The 11969-nt window shown below is 37.6% G+C and overlaps 1 pseudogene; it reads left to right on the forward strand.

The window, feature by feature from the left end:
• The first annotated feature begins 11346 nt into the window (after window positions 1-11346).
• Window positions 11347-11446, forward strand: LOC113325465 (annotated as a pseudogene).
• The last annotated feature ends 523 nt before the right edge of the window (window positions 11447-11969 follow it).

The raw sequence follows: 11969 nt of genomic DNA on the forward strand, positions 1-11969 counted from the left end.
TTTTCGATTTGATTTGATTGACTAACGGTTGTTGAACTTTGATTACACCTAGTTTTTTTATTCTTGAGAATCTTCTCTTCTGATATAAGATTCACTCAAACTAGATCGAAGTGTTGACGAGATCTTTAGAACTGTTAGTAGATCCAAATACATCTTGTGATAATCCATTTTTAACAGACTCTGTTCTGTGCGTTATTGATCACACGAGATTCAAGTGGTATTGTGCAGGTTATTATTGAAGATTAAAGAAGATTTGAAGACGATGAAGATTTCTTATTGGTTTCTCATATCTTTGTGTTGCACAAACCTTGATCAGCTGGGATCCAACTAATAACGGATTTATTCGATTGACTAGTTGCGTGAGATCTGCATCACTTTATAGTTTCTTGTGGGAATCTATATCGATTAATTGCGAATCTAAACTTGACTACTTTGGTAGTTATTTGATAGATTGATCTAACCAGGCAAATGAGTTTATTAGATTAAATGGAAGAGCCTTTGCATATGACTTGAGATATCTTATCTTAAAGAATCAATAGAGTTTTTACCAAACATATTTGTTGTTCTTTACTGTTTGGAATATGATCCAAAGAAATTGTTCCAGTGCATGCACTCATTGAAAGTCGGAAGCGCAAGGATACTGAGGAAACTAAGTGAACTAGGGGTAGTTGCTTGGTCTCAACTATACGAAGTTGGTTTAGATTTTGTATAACAGTTTAATTCTGAGAGTATTCAATTCTGGACTAAGTCCTGGGGTTTTTCTGCATTTGCGGTTTCCTCGTTAACAAAATCTTGCTATGTCTTTTACTTTTCTATTTCTGAAATTATAATTGTTTATTTTAATTTGAAGTAAAATACACAAACGTTAAATCCGCTTTACTTGATAGTGATCCTATAGAGTTTGGTTAAGTCCGAACCTATTACAAGTAATCACACTTTGGTAGTCATATTGTCTCGATCTTGTATCCATAGACCATTTTATCGGGGCTTACTCGGTGTTGACACATATGCACGAAAAGTGAATATCTATTACCAATCCATGGAATTCACCTAAAGAAGAGCCGTGAATTGAAGTAATGATATATTATGATGAAAATAAAATATTTCTAGGAATTCAATTGATGAATGTTGTGCTAGAATTAATTAATTGGTGGCTCTATACTAGCAGGCGATTTTCCTAGGATAATTTATTTATTCGAGAGTCGAGGTATAGGATAGTAGAGCATCATACTCGTTCCTAATGTTCATTCTCCATAGTCAGGAAATATTTGATACATCCTGAAGACGTTATTGCTCTATATTAGTGGTCAATCCATCTAGGAGCCGTTCAATCATTCTCGATTCTATACGGAAATGAATACTGGAAGTATTGATGAAATATGCACAATATCGAAAGCTCGATTAAGAGGATTTAATAATTATATATTTATGCATGCTCTGAGAGGCTATACACCCAGTCAGAGATTATCGTTGCATGAGCTTTCATGCTTAAATTCTTAAATATGAATTTCACATACTCATCTAATTACTGCATCACAAATATGCAAAATTATTATTTTGCAATTGTAGTCTTTATCAAAAATCCAGCATCAACATTAAGTCCCCTGCTTAGTGAGGGACAGTCATGTTTCACAGTAAACACTAGATGGTAATTTTTCTACTTATAAAAGAAATAAGTAATTGAAATTAGTCGTAAGAGATGTTACCAGATTCTCTATTTGCTCCAATGATGTCACGCATGGGCAATAGCTTGAATAAAGATCTTGGTAGTATGATAGAGCGTTGTCCGGTGAGCGTGAATTGATGACGCTCGCTGATTTAGGTGGTGGAACGTCCAATTTGATGGGTTTAGCACTTGCGGGCCCGCGATCTAAGAAAAGGATTCCTTGTCTAATTAGGTTTAGGAAATAAAAATTGTTATAAAGGGTATGAGACACCTCATTTTTTTTTTATTCTCCCATGACCGACCAAGCTCCCCTTCTCCTTCACGCCCGATTTTTTTTTCTTCACCATTTGTCGGCGCTAACCAGTCACCGTCGGCGACTTTCCGATGACTTTCCGGTCGGATTCCGGCGCCGACTAGGTAAGTGATTTTTTTTTTCCGAATGTACGTGCGTTGTTCACGTTAAAAAAATTATAAATATATATGAGCTTTCACGAAAAGTTTTGCTTTAAGAGTAAATGTCCTTTTTCAAGAGAAGAACGATTGTCCCTAACATAAGAGAGAATTTTTTTTAATAGACATGCATCCAATGGTAGGAAAAAGAAAAAAAAATCTTGTGAGCTTTCACGAGATTTTTTTTTTTTAATATGTGATCTTTCACAAACTTTTGAGAATGGACTTGCGTTTCGAAAGGTAGACGCCCGTCCGAAAGGAATGTTTTTTTAATTCACGTGATTTGTTTAGGTTAAAAAAAAAATTTAATTCACGTAAATTGCTCAAGTAAATTTCTTTTTTTTTTAATTTACTTGAGTTTTCTCACGTAATTTTTTTATTTTTTTTGGTAATGAACTTTGCTCGTCTTTCCACGTGTTTGGAAGAAAACATGCAAGTCCTTGAAGCGTAAACTTTTGCGCTATAATCACTACTGTTGGTGAAATTGTAAACAGATAAGAGTTGGATTGTTACCATTTTTGTAGATGCTTTTAATTGATGTGAACATCTTTATTATTCCATTGTTGTGCTTCAATTTCGTTGCTTTGCTGAAATTTGCATCTTGTATGAATGATATATTGAAGTAGAAATATTGTATGGATTTCACAGCTACTTCGCAGAGATGTCAGTTGATAGCTATGATAATACTTCAATTGACGGCGACGAAGAAGGATCAGTAATTAAGAACACTCCAAATATGCATGATGACTTCTTCGTAGTTCAGTATAGACGCGAAAATGTCTTCAAGGTTATGCATTTCACCTTCTCATAAATGCTAGAGAAATTACCCAGCGAAAGTTGGTATCTCCTCAAGCAATAATTCAGTTATGTTTGCAAGGAGGACATTATTCTGCTCCGCCCATAGAATTCAATCTTTCTTGAAGGCCTCTAACGAACTTCTCTGGATGGACAAGGCATATGATAGGTCAAGACCATGTTCGATCCATGTTTGACAGTGCGCAGATAACTGTGACCGTCGGGGCAGCATATGGGGAGAGTTCACCATCACCTTAGAGGATATATCAGTCTTGTTGCATCTTCCTGTTATAGGAAATCTTCCTGGAAGGCTTTCAGCAGAAGAAACCACGATGTCTGAAGTCTTGAAAACTAAGATGCATGATATCAATAAAGCATTTGGCGTCTGTTATACTCAATGGTTGAAGCATTAGTGGCCAGTAAAGAAGGATCCAATATACCTGTATATATTACATTGGTCATTGTTGATTTCTTGTCTTTATGGTTATCCAAAGATGTGTTTGAAGATAGTGGGTACTTGTCGAAGACGTTTGTGATTCCCTTCGCTATTAAAATGGAAAATAGTGGGACACTTCCCATCGGCAGTCTGTTCCTGGGTGCATTATACTCCAACTTGGATTCCTTGGTTATAACTCTAGCGTCTCTAAGAGATTTATGAAAATTTAATCATATGTTAATTCAGTGTTTCTCCAAGAATTATTGTGCGAACGCTTCAAAAATTACGCGCCAATTTCTCATAAAGTCCTGCAAGGGACAGGTGTTGATGCACGTCATGCTTTTTCTGAAGAGGATAATGCTAGGATTTTCCGCTGGTCCACCAAGAAACTTCGGTCAAAGATACGACTCATTGATTTGTTATAAAATGAGTCTGAATTTAATTTCCTCTCGTGGGTGTCCATTCCTCCTCTTGTTTCTCAATTGATAACTTTAAATGCCTAAGAGAACATCATTCCGGTTCAGATCTCAGTGTTGGTGAAAGATATTTTATGTTGAGTTGCACTCCTGTCCATTTAATATTTGTGATGCGAGGAAACTTTCTTGTGGAGGAATATAATATCGACAGAGCAGCACCAAAGATAGGTATTGATCAATGTGTCCCGAATGTTCGAATTGGTAAGCCGTTATTTAAGCAGCATAGAACTTGTTTAGACTGCACACATGTGGATGGGCGTGATTACTTGTTTCCTCGTCCTGACCGAGCCACATATGCGACTCAGGGTTACGTAGACTTATGGAATGAGCAACTCGAGTGTCTCCATGATTTTGTGATGGTCGTTAGTTTGCCAAGACAAGAAGGTCCGACTGTTTAGATGATTTCTGCTCGACCGATATTGAAGCCAATCCCTGGTGATAAACGAAAAATACTTAGAGGATATTCACAAGTAAGTATTCTTCTTATTATTTTTGTAAAATTATGACAATTTCATTTTAATCGTTCTCTTAACCTTCGCCACAGGTTGGGCGTGTTGTGAAGCCCCGAATTGATGTAAACACCATGGATATTGAGGAAAGTCCCCGGGGTGGGGAAAGTAGAATCAAGATTTACAAGATGCCGCCAAATACTGTGAAATCTCTATCTGTCTCTCGGTTAGTCATTGCCGCTTCTTCCACTATGACCTTTTCTTATCCTTATAATTAGGATCGTAAAACAAATATTTGTTATCTTGTTTTAGGTTTTTGCTCCATGAAGTATTGACAGTCTTAGATTCACTTCTTTTGGGAAAGCAATTCACGAATCAGGTGACACTAGTGAAGAAGAAGAGGTTGATGTAAGAACCTCTTTGCATAATTATTTGCGGTACTTCCTGAATAAGATAATAATGTTTTTTGTTGATGTATCCAGGAGAAGATTCTCATGGACAAGTGATGTGATTTGTAGATAGTGGTAAAAGTGGTTCGATTCTCAGACTTGTGAAGGATATTAATTAGACTTAAATTCTAATATTAAAATAGAAAACTCACTAAAAATTATAGCAAACTCAATCAAAGATGATATCAATAGTAAAAGAAAAAATGAGGTAAGATTCCACTATTTTCCAAGTTCAAAGTGATTAAACCAATACTTATATTTATGCAATTTTCTTGTTTAATTTGATTCTAAAATATTGCAACAAGTAGATTTTCAAAAGTAATAATTGTAAATACCAAGTATGAAGCATCAAAAGTCTTAAAACTAAGCATACTCCATCAAAATAGATCACAATCACTCAAATAAAAATCATATTCAATAATAGTTCAAGGCAAATAATCATATAATTATTGCAAATAAAAAGATAAAATAGAATATACCACTTTTTGTTGGAAAAATAGCTTCCTCTATCGCCTCAGCAATGGGGTTTAGCTCCTCATATTAATCATGATCTCAAAATGTGTGTTTGTTGCTCAAAAGATGATTAAAAGAGTGAAAAGTAATAACACAGACTGTTTGCAACAGTGTATTGGTGTTGCAAAACAGCTGTTACAATGGAACTGTTACAGAAAAACTGTTGCTTTGTCGCTGATTTTAAGACCCTAAAATAAGACTGCCCTGAACAGCTTAATGTTCTTCAGTGTTAAACAACGACACTGTTCTGCGACTGTTTACCGAGCGTCAATGTTCTTCGCGTTCTTCTTCTTCAGCAGCAGCAGCAGAAACAGAGTTTGGTAAAGCTCTGATTTCTTCTTCTCTGGCTCTTTGACTACATGAGGAAGTACCCTGATGCGAAATTCCAATTGTTGTACACGAGTTTGCACTCAAACATACTAAAATTCATATGGAGTGACAGAGCTCTACTCAGATAGTCGCACTATGGACATCAATATCGGGAGTCAAAACTAATCACATGGATAGATCAAGAAGATGGATATAGAAAAACATAGATGGTTTTGATGTTTACTAGGTGAACGGTGTTTCTCATATCCGTCTGAAGGCCTCTGCCAAAATGAACCTATCCTAATGGACTGAGATACTAGTCTGACTAATATCAACACACTGGCATATACAAGGGAAGCAGTGATTTATAATCCTAACTCTAGGTCAACACAACTGGCATATACAAGGGTTCCAATGGTCGACTTTATTGAATTTATTCCAGTTGGTCTGATGGTCTGGTCTCTTTTTTTTTCTTTTTTTTTTGTATCTCAATCACTCTAATTCACCCTAGCATTGGTAACAACTTGAATCATGAGCCCCAGCTAATCACTTAGACAAACATAGTTTAAAAACAAAACTAAATAAAAACAGAAGTGAAAAGGACTCAACGAGATATGGTGAAACTATCATGTTATTTCTAACACCTGAGCTCTGTGGTTTTATGAATAGACTCTTTAGATGTTGCCATCTAGTCAGATTGGTTCCTCAACTCCTACAACCAAAATGCTTCCATCCACTTAGATTGGTTAGTGCCATCCTTAATAGGGATAAATTTCTAGGCTCTAGAGTTTATTTATTGCAACGAAAAGGTAACAAAAAGTTCTACCCCACTCCCAAACTTAAATCCAACATTGTCCTCAATGTTTCTAATCAAATAACAGTACCAAAAATATAAGTAACATGAGGAAATAGTAAAGAGAGAAGTCGGAAAGATAGTACCTGGGTGAAGTGTAACCAAAAACCTACAAAAATATTATACAACATACAAAATCTCCTCGATGGTCAATCAAGGTAAACAGGGTCCTCCAGAGGGACCTCCTCAACATCACCTGTAGGAAAAGGATCTAAAAAGGGCTTCAATCGATGACCGCTAACCTTCGAAGAACTACTACCATCTGGTGTCTCGATCTCAACAACGCCATGAGGAAAAAAAGTACGACAACAAAAGGACCGGTCCACCGAGAGCGCAACTTCCCGGGGAATAGATGCAAACGAGTGTCATACAGAAGAACTTTTTGACCTGGAGAAAATGACTTTCGTAAAATATCCTATCATGCACAAGTTTCATTTTGTTCTTATACTCCTTAGCACTATCGTATGCATCTCTACGAATCTCGTCCAACTCATTGAGCTGGAGCTTTCTTTGAGCTCCTGCCTTGTCAAGTGAAAAGTTTAAGTTCTTAATAGCCCAATAGGATCGATGCTCTACCTCAACAGGCAGGTGACATGCCTTGCCAAACACTAAACGATAAGGTGACATTCCAATTGGTGTCTTAAACGCAGTACGGTAAGCCCATAAGACATCAGTAAGCCTCGACGACCAGTCTTTCCTATTTGGATTAACTGTTTTCTTTAGAATACGTTTAATTTCCCTATTGGAAACCTCTACCTGACCACTAGTATGAGGGTGATATGGGGTTGCTACTTTATGGGTAATACCGTATTGTTTCATTAAAAGAGAAAACGGTTTATTACAAAAGTGTGAACCTCCATCACTAATTATAGCTCGCGGCGTACCAAAACGTGTAAGTATATTCTCTTTCAAAAACTGGACTACGACCCTGTGGTCATTCGTTCTACACGGAACCGCCTCAACCCACTTAGACACATAGTCTACAGCGACAAGTATGTAAAGATAACCAAACGAAATAGGAAATGAACCCATAAAATCAATACCCCACACATCAAAGACCTCAATCACTATAATAGGGTTCAAAGGCATCATATTTCTACGGGAAATGGTTCCTAACTTCTGGCAACGCTCACAAGAAACACAATGACTATGGGAATCTTTAAACAACGAAGGCCAATAAAATCCACACTGCAAAATTAGCAGCAGTCTTCTTAGCACTAAAATGACCCCCACATGCATGTTCATGACAAAAGGAGATAATACTAGACTGGTCACTCTCAGATACACATCTTCTAATAATCTGGTCCGGACAATACTTAAACAGATAAGGATCGTCCCAAAAGAAATGCTTAACCTCGGCTAAAAACTTAGAACGATCTTGCTTACCCCAATGTTGAGGGGTTCGACCAGTAACAAGATAATTCACTATATTTGCATACCAAGGTGATTGGGAAACAGAGAACAATTGTTCATCAGGAAAGCTATCCCTTATAGGAAGGGAATCACTAGGGGAACTAACAACTAGCCTAGATAAGTGATATGCTACTACATTTTCCGCACCCTTTTTGTCTCCAATGTCTGGGGAAAATTCCTGTAACAATAGGATCCATCTAATAAATCTAGGTTTGTTATCCTTCTTAGATAAAAGATATTTTAAAGCAGCATGATCTGTATAGATTATGATCTTAGAACCTAATAGGTAGGACCTAAACTTATCCAAGGCAAACACGATGGCTAAAAGTTCCTTCTCAGTAGTTGTGTAGTTCATTTGGGAATCATTCAGAGTTTTGCTAGCATAATAAATCACATGAAGTAATTTTTTTTCTCGTTGTCCTAAAACGACGCCTATAGCATAATCTGAAGAATCACACATAATCTCAAAGGGTAGGTTCCAGTTAGGTGCCTGAACTATCGGGGCAGTAGTGAGTAAAGTTTTAAGCTTCTCAAAAGCCTCTAAACAAGCATCATCAAAGACAAACTTAATATCTTTTGCAAGCAAATTGCAAAGAGGTCTAGAAATCAAGCTAAAATCCTTAATGAATCGACGGTAAAAACCTGCATGCCCTAGGAATGACCTAATATCTTTTACGGTTTTTGGGACCTGTAAAGTATTAATAAGGTCAACTTTGGCTTTGTCTACCTCTATACCCTTCGAAGAGACGATGTTCCCTAATATAATTCCTGATTTAACCATGAAATGGCATTTTTCCCAATTAAGCACAAATTTTTTTTCCTTACACCTAGTCAACACTAATGTCAAATGATGCAAGCACTCATCGAAAGATGAACCAAACACTGAAAAATCATCCATAAAGACCTCTAAGAACCGTTATACCATATCATAAAATGTGCTCATCATACAACGCTGAAAAGTTGCAGGGGACATTGCATATCCCAAAAGGCATGCGTCTATACGAAAAAGGTACCAAAGGGACATGTAAAAGTGGTTTTCTCTTGGTCTTCTCGGGAAATAACGATCTGATTATAACCAGAGTAGCCATCTAAGAAGCAATAGTGACTATGTCCGGCTAATCGCTCTAGCATTTGGTCGATAAATGAAGGGGAAAGTGATCCTTCCTAGTGACCTTATTCAATTTCCTATAGTCAATACACACACGCCATCCCGTGGTCACTCGGGTTGGGATTAATTCATTATTATCATTCTGGACTACAGTAATACCTGATTTCTTGGGGACAACCTGAACAGGGCTGACCGACTTACTGTCTGAAATTGGGTAAATAATACCCGCATCTAACAACTTAAGCACCTCTTTTCGAACTACCTCTTTCATGTTAGGGTTCAGTCGACGTTGCATCTCCCTAGAAGGTTTGGAGTCTTCCTCTAAATGAATCTGATGCATACACACAGTAGGACTTATACCATTAATGTCTGCTATAGACCACCCTAAAGCTTCCTTATTGTCTTGAAGTACATTTACCAGCCTACTTTCCTGATCACTATCCAAATTGGAAGCTACAATCACAGGTAAAATCTCAGATGGGCCTAAAAACACATACTTTAGAGTATCGGGTAGCGGTTTAAGGTCCAACTTTGGGGGCTTTTCTAAAGAAGGAATTAGGGTAGTCTCAGATTATGGTAACGGTTCGAACCTAGCTTTCCATCTATCAGTGTCTAACACAGGGGTATAATCTAATAGAGCATTCACCTGTTCAATAATGCTATCGTCGTCAAAATATAAACCAAAATGGGATAGACAACTTTCTAATGGGTCTTCAGACAAGATGTTTGGTAATGACTCCTGAACTAAGGCTTCTATCATGTTCACCTCCTCAACACATGTGTCATCTAGCTCATGAGGTTGCTTACTGACATTAAAAATGTTCATCTCCATAGTCATATTGACAAAAGATAAACTCATCACACCATTTCGACAGTTAATGATCGCATTAGACGTAGCTAAAAATGGGCAACCTAAAACCACAGGTATCTGGTTCTCTGGGTCAGGGACAGGTTGGGTATCTAGGACCATGAAATCCACTGGATAAATAAACTTGTCGACCTCAATAAGAACATCCTCGATAACACCTCGAGGGATTTTAACAGACCTATCAGCTAACTGCAGTGTCATCTGAGTAGGTTTCATTTCACCAAGTCCTAGCTGTAAGTATACATGGAATGGAAGTAAGTTCACACTGGATCCTAAGTCAAGTAAAGCTTTTTCTACCCGGAAGTTACCTATTGTGCAAGCAATGGTAGGAGAACCTGGGTATTTGTACTTTGGAGTTGTGGTGTTCTGAATGATTGAACTTACGTGACTAGCTAAAAAGGCTTTCTTATGGACGCTAAGTTTTCGCTTTAGCGTACACATATCCTTAAGGAACTTGGCATAAGAAGGAATTTGCCTAATTGCATCTAATAAGGGAAGGTTTATGGTAACTTGCTTAAAAACCTCCACAATGTCATTAAAGTTTGATTCCTTCTTTGTTGGTACTAATAGCTGAGGAAATGGGGCTCTAGGCCTAAAATCAGACCTTTCAGGAACCGAATTCACATCATCAGAAACTTTATCAGTCTCTTCAGATACTGGTCCTGAGAGGTGAGATCCTGAGGGGTGAACTACAGTATGTTCACTATCGGGCATGGTTACCTTATTGTCTACAACTCTACCACTTCTAAGGGTTCTAACAGCATTCAATTGATTCGATGGTTTTGCACCTAATTCATGAACTCCTCTAGGGTTGGGTTGTGTTTGACTAGGAAATTTACCTTTTTCTCTCAAAGAATCACTTATCATACCAACCTGGTTTTTTAACTCGGAAATAGCCTGACTATTTTCTTGTCCTATCCTGTTACTAGCTTGTAGACTCTGTTCTACGGATAACTGGAATTTTGCAGTTTACTGAGTTAACAAGGCGAGAGATTCCTCTAAACTTAGGATTTTCTTATCTGACTGATTCTGAAACTGAGCTAGTCCTGAAGGATTCTTAGTATATCCAAAACCTGGGGGAGCATTAGAATTACTAAACTGACCTTGACTTTGGCCCTTAGACCACGAAAGGTTCGGATAGTTTCTCCAACCAGGATTATAGGTTTCTGAATATGGGTCAATCTTTTGACGGTTATCAAATCTAGTGTTATTATAAAGAGCATTGGCCTGCTCTTCAATATTCTGGCCTTCCCAAAAAGGCTCCACTCTACCACTAGTCTGGCCCACTTCTAAGGTTTCTAACCTTTTTGCTATAGCAGCAATCTTGGCATCTGATTCATAGCCTCCTTCTACCCTATTAACGTTTCCTCTACTTAAAAAAATTGTTTTCTGAGGTGCCCTATTTTCCCATTGATGGGTTTTTTCGGCGATTTCATTAGAAAATTCCATCGCCGCATCAACAGTTTGGTTTTCAAATCCACCAGTGCATAGAGACTCAACCATGGTCGTTGTGGAATAATCTAAACCCTCATAAAGGATCTGAACTAGCCTAACCTTTTCTAAACCATGATGAGGACACTGGGATAATAAATCATTGAACCTTTCCAAATACCTGTATAAACATTCTCCCTCTTGTTGTGAAAATGTTCATATTTGCGTCCTAATAGACGATGTTTTGTGCCTAGGGAAGAAATTATTGAAAAATGAAGATGTAAGTTGTTCATATGTCTCAATTGAATCGGAGTCCAAACTATACAGCCACGACTTGACCTTATCTTTCAGGGAAAATGGGAATAACCTAAGTTTCAAAGCATCATCATCTAAGCCTCTAATTCTTAGAGTACTACAAATTTCCTCAAAATCCCTAACATGGTAATAAGGGTTTTCATTTTCTTTCCCTAAAAAGATTGGGAGCATCTGTAAGGTCCCAGGTTTCAGTTCATAGGGTGCCTCCGTTTCAGCTAACATAATACACGAAGGACGGGTAGTCCTAGTTGGATTCAACAAAGCTTTCAAAGTTGCCATTTCTGGCGCTATCGGAGCAACAGGGATTCTCTCCTCAGTCAAAGAACGTTCAAAAACAGACTCTTCAAAAGCCGGACTTTCTAGATTAAGGTAATCGAGACGCTTCGAACTACTAGGTTTCTCTTTAACAAATCTACCTAGTGCGTCTCTTTTACGTTC

This window comes from Papaver somniferum, chromosome 11 (assembly GCF_003573695.1).
Source record: "Papaver somniferum cultivar HN1 chromosome 11, ASM357369v1, whole genome shotgun sequence".
Taxonomy (NCBI): domain Eukaryota; kingdom Viridiplantae; phylum Streptophyta; class Magnoliopsida; order Ranunculales; family Papaveraceae; genus Papaver; species Papaver somniferum.